Below are 7,516 nucleotides of genomic sequence, written 5' to 3'. Positions count from 1 at the left end.
ACGATTTGGCAAGTGCATATTTTTATCTAAAACCTTTGTCTTGAAATGAATGATGTAAAAAATGTCACTGTAATCCAAACGATTTTTCAGCCTTAATTAAAGAGGGGAATCACCAACATGCCAACGACATAAAATCACACAGGTGCTTCATATTGTGGCTCCTGTCTAAAGCAAGGCCTGAAACTGAATGAAGTAACTGTAATGCAGCCAGTTTTCCTTATATTATTTACACCTGTATGTATCCGAAAGCACACTCTCAAAATGGCATGACAAATGCTAATTAGCTGTAGCTGCTTGCTATGAAGTCTGGAGAGTTTGTTTATTTATATATCCAGCCTCAGACTGAGTGCCAAAACAGTAACAAAATAAGCAAAATAGAAAACTCCTTCACCTAAAGACTTGTGTGTGGCTCCCTGCATTGCTTTTTCGGATACTGCAGGAAAGATCAGGATTACTTAATGCTATGTAAAATACTGGTAACATTAATAATGAATGCTTCCAGATTGTAAAAGAGCATTTCAGTATAGGATATTCACAATCTATATTTTCCACCCTCATTTTGTTCTTGCCATTGCCCCGCCTTTCCTCTCCTGCCTCCTCAGCCTCTGTTGCACCACTCCTTTTTTTTTTCCTTATTTCATTTCTTTGCTGGATATCCCTTTGATTTATAAGTGGTAGCCATGCTTATATGCTCATGCTGTTTTGAGGCAGAAACAACAAGGATAGTATTTCATCAGAGAGTCTGAAGGTTACATACAGAAACGCACACATAACTCAAGGGCATCCAGAGCAAGAAACACGATGCACGTGTGTGTGTGTGTGTGTGTGTGTGTGTGTGTGTGTGTGTGTGTGTGTGTGTGTGTGTGTGTGTGTGTGTGTGTGTGTGTGTATCCTGCTGCTTTAACATACACAATGAGAATACATGCTGTTGTTGCCAAGAATTAGACTTTCACGCTCAGACACACAGATGCATAATGACAGACATTAATAATTTATGGCCACAGAGACACTCATTACTTTGTATGACTTGGTGACAATTAACTCAAAGTAAAAATAAGAATGTTTCACAATAAACCCACCATCTTATCCTTGATTAACACGTACATGCAGGCAAAAGCCAAACCACAAAGACATCAGAAGTTATCTGACATGCTGTCATTATTGTGCACATGTGTGTACTGCAGGTACCTCTGACAGCAGTTTGAAGAATTTGACATTTAAATGGCAGATAAGGAATGGTTTAAACAGCTGCTCTAAAAATAGGGTGAAGCAGGAGAATTGTGATCCCAAGAAATTGTCTGCCATCTAGAATGTGTTTCCTCTTCACTGGCTAGCTGGAGGTCATCCTGAAGTTAAACATTTTTGCATGCGTACCCAACCTTGGTGTCGCTAGTGCAAGGGAGTTTAAGGTGCTACGTGGTTTCTGATTTTATTAAGGTACAGTATTTCCCAATGGGTGGGTTTTTCTATACTGCCACAAATGGGCAGTATACATAGGAGTACAACATAGTCTTTACAGATACCAAGCACATGCCAAATTTGCAGACCAACATGTTAGCTTGTGCATACATCATACAGCACTGTCTACAAATATCCCTATCATCAGACAGGTCATTATTTATATAATGCCCTAAGTATTTCACCTCACCGCATACTTTAAGTTCAGTACCAGACAGAGAGAAATCAGGAAATGATAGATTTGTGTCCTCCCTAGTCCAAAACAATCATAATATTCTTCTTCTTTGCATTATAGCAAATCTTTAGTAGCTGTTGAAGACCAGCAATACTACTGTACTGTATGTGGACAGAAAGTCCCTAAATCATTTGCAAAGATCAGGTGGTCAACAAAACCATTACCAACCCTACAACCTGTTCCATAATCATTCAAACGCTTTGATAAATCATCCGTATACGCATTAAAAACAAAAGCAAGACAAGATGCTTTCCTGTCTAACTCCATTACACACATTAAAGAGAGCCAACACAGAATTACATGATTTTATATGCACAAGCAAACAGACTTCTCTGTCACTCCATTTCGCCGCGGTGCAATACCCACCGCGAGCGCTAGGGGGGTGCGTTCTTTTCCTGAATGGTTTATCCGACTTTTCCGGTCACAGTGAATCAAAGAGATAAGGAAAACTATTGTGCAAAAAACCAAAACAAAAAAAATCACACACACACGAAGAAAAGAGCGCTGAAAGTTCACTACTGCTTCACGAACCGGAACCGGAAATGCGTTGCCACCAAGCGAACCAATCACAGTGCGGTGTGCATTGCATTGCAACTCGGTGTGCGGTGGTCTGTGACCTCTTGACTTTTTGGGAGGTGTGCGTCAGGCACGGCGTGGCGTGCACCGTGGGGTGCTCATTGCGGCGCACGCTCGGCGTGGATTTAACGCAGAACCATAATCCAGCCTTAAACTGGGAACGTCTCGGTGAGTTTGTTGAGACGTTACAGTATTAAAACCACTCCCACAGCCAACGTGCACAGATGCATGACCATCTGAACAGGAATATATTTTTTCTTTTGAATATCATTTATGAAACACACTTCCCCAATAAAAATGTGAATTTTAAATCTTCTCTTCTTAGTGTATTCAATTGATTAGTCATGCACTGCAATTTTGTAATGTCCTAGAATTCTAATTCTTTATTTGGGGACCTTTAGCAGATATGAGATTAAAATGTGATTAATTAGATTGATTAATTAATTATAAATCATGTAATTAATTATATATTTTTTTTAATCACCTGACAGCACTAATTATTTTGTAACTTCTTTGTAGACCTCATTATATTTTCATTCCTCTTAATGAAACTTAAAGAGTATATTTAAAATTTCTGTTTGCCTGTTTCGTATATTCAAACAGGAAACCATATTTATGTCTGTCTGTCTACCTGATTCAGCCTCCCCTTTGAAAGCCCTTCTAGCCTCAGAATGAAGTACCGCAACATACTCATGCCAGCCTGGGTTGGCTTTGTACATCTTGGTCTCAGTGGCTCACTGGAGATAATGAGGCACTCCACAATGTTGTCACACAATGACTACATTTCAATTAGGGATGCAAATTATCGATTATTTCATTAATTGACAGTTGATAACCTTATCGATCGATCATCGATTAGTTGATAAGCGGCGTTTTTCCCCCATCTGAGATACAAACATAATTTTTTTTGCTTATATAAAATACAAAGGACATTTTAATGTATTCCTTAATCAAATATTTATTTGATACAAAAGTAACAAAAAGACATTTTTGTACCACAAGGAATATAATATAAAGTGCACTTCAAGGCTATTAGTAGTAGCAGCAGCCATAATAGTGTCATTTGTGTCAAGCAAATTTTAAGTTCTAGTTACGTTTTAAGTTAGAGTTTTGGCAGTGTTCAAAATAAAATGATGAGACCTGCTGTATTGGAACACATTTTCTTTTAGTTAAAACTGTAGCGGGGACGGATGTTTAGAGAAACCTATGTATGTACCGGGTGAAGGCTGATTTATGGTTCCGCGTTACAACGACGCAGAGCCTACGCCGTAGGCTACGGTGGCGGCTCTGCGTCGATTTAAGGCTGAACCATAATTCAGGCTTTAGGGGAGCATATCGGAGAATAACCAGAAGAATATAGAGTGGATTAAAAATAAAAGTTAAGCACTGAGCTACATGTGTCTCCCGTCTGGGCCATTGCAGACTCATTGCCTGAGCATGATGTTACTAAAACCAAACATACCCGCCATCTCTTTCTTCATGTGCGCGCCGCGGTGCGGTGTGTCGCATTAAATGTGGTCCGGGCGTAATACCAGCTGGTGAAATTAAACGAAAAAAAAAAAATAAATAGATTAATTGTAATCGTTAATTTTAATCGGGTAATTTTATAACGACAATTAATCGAAAATCTATTAATTATTAACATCCCTAATTTCAATACCATGACTCAACACCAGATCAAGATTGGCTTCTGTTAGGTCAGACCAATTTATTTTCCCTACATCCATATCATTACTCATAGAGTAAAGACCAGGGGCCTCATTTATAAAGCTTGCGTGCGCACAAAACAGGGCTTGAAAGATGCGCACGCCACCTTCTACGCAAAGGTTGGGATTTAAAAAAAAAAATGTGCGTATCTCTACGCAAACTTTGATCCTAGCACACGAACATTTTGAAGATAAGATTCATGTCATACTTTTAATGTCATCACATATCAGACTTATAATATAATAGCGCTGATCGTGTCCCTCTGTGTTTGTAGCACAGCATCAGTCAGGACATGCTACTTCCAGGTGCGCCGTGCGCTTGGGACGCTCTGGTGCTGCAGCCGCGGTGCCAGGAAACGCAGTGCCGGGAACCTCCTCGTCACCCACCGCTTCCAACTGTAGTGACTGAGGACATAACAAATAAGTGCCGGGCCACTCTCCTCCTGGCCTCCACCTTCAAATCGCAACACTTCTTTTTTATTTCTGCCACAGATCTGTCCGTTGCACTCACGTCGTTTAAGCGCAGCAACGACGTGCTGCCACTCACTCGGTTTCTTTTTGTTAGTGATGCCACTACTGTCACCACCAAATAATGTCATTTTCCTGGCCTCCACCTCACAAGCACCTCGATCTCGGTCTCCGTGAAATTTAGTGGCACGGTGGCTCGACACATGACTCATTCATCCTGGCGCACAGCAGAAACAGACTGCAGGCAAGCACTGCGCATGCTCAGCAGGCTCATTTATATGCAAATACAGTCATCAAGTAGTTTGCATTGACCATTCATGGTAGAATGTGGGCGTGTAGAGGGAGGGATTAGACGAATTCACGTGCACAACCTTCCAGGTGGACTGTGATTTATAAAGCGACCATTGCGTGCAGATGTGCGTGCACACGGTTTTATAAATCAGATTTTTTTATGCGCACACCATTTTCGGCTTTTGAGCGCATGTACACTTTTAGTATGAATCCTACGCACTCTTTTATAAATGAGGCCCCAATTATTTCCCCCAGATCTATGAATAATGAAAAAGTAGAGGATCAGAAGTAGCAAATTCATAATCAATCTTCATAGCCTCTATGGAGTGATGTGCATCAGGTGTGCAGATGCAGTGATCTGAACATGAACTAGTGGGCCACACCTCACTGATGTACAGTAAGTCTAACTTTTATCAGGCAAAAGTACTTTACTAGAGAGCATCAACCCATTATCAGAGCAAAACTGTATTAAATGCTTAGCAAATAAAGAGCTACAATGAGAAACACCTGCATTCATATCCCCCACACTAAAAAAGCTGGTAGAAGCATTATCCTAAATTTACATTTTTATCACCGCTCAAATCTGAACTCAATCCCTATTGTCCAGTCAACATCCAGTCTGACCACTGACTATCTGATCATACTTTTTATGCCACAACACAGCAACACCACCAAGTATTCTGACGTGAACAATTGTAGTGATCCAATCAGTGGTAGCTTCACCTGCCCCATAGAAGTCTTTATGTAGGGAGTTCAGATTTTTCAAATCCTGCTTTGATAGAAAAGTCTCCTGTACACACAATACATCACAGGTTTACAAGAGTTTATCCACCATGAAACGGTGCGATTTATCTGCTTCACTCTGTTCAAAATGCAGTTCTCGCGCATTATATGACTGTGAGGGACCGAGCTGAAAAATCAGAGCAGCACAGAGGATTTAGAAAAAAGATTCTTTTTGCAAAAAATTAAAAGAAAAAAGATACATAAAGGAACTCTAGGAGTCACAAAAAAGGTCTACAAAATCAAACTTTAACAAAACCAACCATGGGAAACTGAAACACAAACTGACCCACTCTAACTGGCTGATCATTTTGACACAAAAGGGGGAAACAGAATATTTACTTAAAAATTACAACAAAAACCATGCTTATCAATACAGTATTAAACAGTAACCAATGGGGAAATTAATTTAAGCAACCTAAGTTGCCAAATAAAAACACAAAACAAGCCAAATATGAAACCTAAACTTTTCCTAATCCCTTATCTACAAATATAGTGGATTAGTCCTATTAGGCCTCAGCCCCATTTGAACAGATTTGTAGCAGCTCCGATTCTTTTCAACAGGTCTGGCCACCGTAACCACCCCCGAGTTCTCGTTCACACATCCCTTGGCTTCCACAGCCTTTATCAGACTCAAAACGTCCTGGCTCAGCTGTTCCAGTCTGCTGAGCAGCGAGGTGCCATGCTGCCAAACCCCTCTGGCGGAAGCTCATCCAGGTAATGCGACCCAAACCTGGGAATGTGCTCACCGCACTTATTAAGCACCTTCATACAATCTTTGATGTGATCAATATCCCTCTGAGAGCGTTTGTGCTTGATACAGCGTATCATAGCTGTGCACACTTCAAACAGCTCCTTGGATTCTTCAACCCACTTAGAAGAGAAGTTGTTTGAAACTAACAAGAAATTTTCATCATGAGACAATGCTCATATTTTGACGGTAATAAAATTAAAAAGTTAATTTTCTACTATAACTTTCCCATTGGCTGTTTAATAAACAAAAATCGCAGATTTTGTTCAAAGGCACATTTAAAGCCTTGTAAAACTATCTTGGACTCTTGTTGATGGAAAACTGCATATTCATTCTCACTCCCAACTCTTTTCATATTGACATTCATATTTTTATTGAGGAACTTCCAGAGTTCGTTTTAAATGCCCCAGGTACCCCCCGGAGATGTCACGTCAGGACATATGAGGTTTCTTGAGCTGGTATTATTACACTTGTAAGATATGTATGATATATATGATTATATTGAAAATATGTCCATATATCATCTTGTCGTGTCCGACCACCAAGCCCCTTGCTGCTGCCGCCAGCGTCCTTCATACTACCGGACTGTGACTGTGATGCAGCCGTGTTGCGTTCAGGTGCTGCTGGCCTGATGCCAGGTGGGCGTGACTAAACAAGGAGAGGTTGCAGCGCTGATATTTTAAAATTTTTGACAGACATGTCAAAGGCAGACAGAAATGTCATGCATTTTGAATGTCCGACCCACTAACATTTTCGTCTAGTCTCGTCTCGTAAACGAAAAATCGTCATGTATTAGTCATCAACACAGGTCCCATATGGTCTAGCGGTTAGGATTCCTGGTTTTCACCCAGGCGGCCCGGGTTCGACTCCCGGTATGGGAACTCATATTTTAAAGAATTTCCCCATTGTGGGAGTACGTTAAGCTCGTCACCGTATCGTTATCATCATGAAACAAAAGGTGCGTCAACTAAATAATTTCGTCATCGTCATCATTGACGAACACAACACTGATTTCAATGCATATTCATGTTTTCTGAACCTTAACCATGCACATTTAATGACTACATTTTAAAACATAAGTATTTTATTTTATGAACACCAACCACTTGATTTGATTAAATACAAAAACATTATAGCGCCAAGTAAGTAAAAATGAAAATGAAATACAACCCTCAGTTATCTCATCACCATAATTGCTACTGACATCCTGACCTGGCCATCCCGCCCTATGACCACCTCAGTGTCTGCTGT

The 7,516-nt window shown here is 40.3% G+C and overlaps 1 non-coding gene across 1 annotated transcript; it reads left to right on the top strand.

Annotated features, from left to right (window-relative positions):
* Positions 1-7,074: 7,074 nt before the first annotated feature.
* trnae-uuc (transfer RNA glutamic acid (anticodon UUC)) lies at positions 7,075-7,146 on the top strand. The gene has a single exon. It is a non-coding gene; the product is annotated as a tRNA-Glu (tRNA).
* The last annotated feature ends 370 nt before the right edge of the window (positions 7,147-7,516 follow it).

The sequence above is a fragment of the Cololabis saira genome, chromosome 16, assembly GCF_033807715.1.
Source record: "Cololabis saira isolate AMF1-May2022 chromosome 16, fColSai1.1, whole genome shotgun sequence".
NCBI lineage: Eukaryota > Metazoa > Chordata > Actinopteri > Beloniformes > Belonidae > Cololabis > Cololabis saira.
This window is presented reverse-complemented; position numbering and strand designations above follow the sequence as displayed.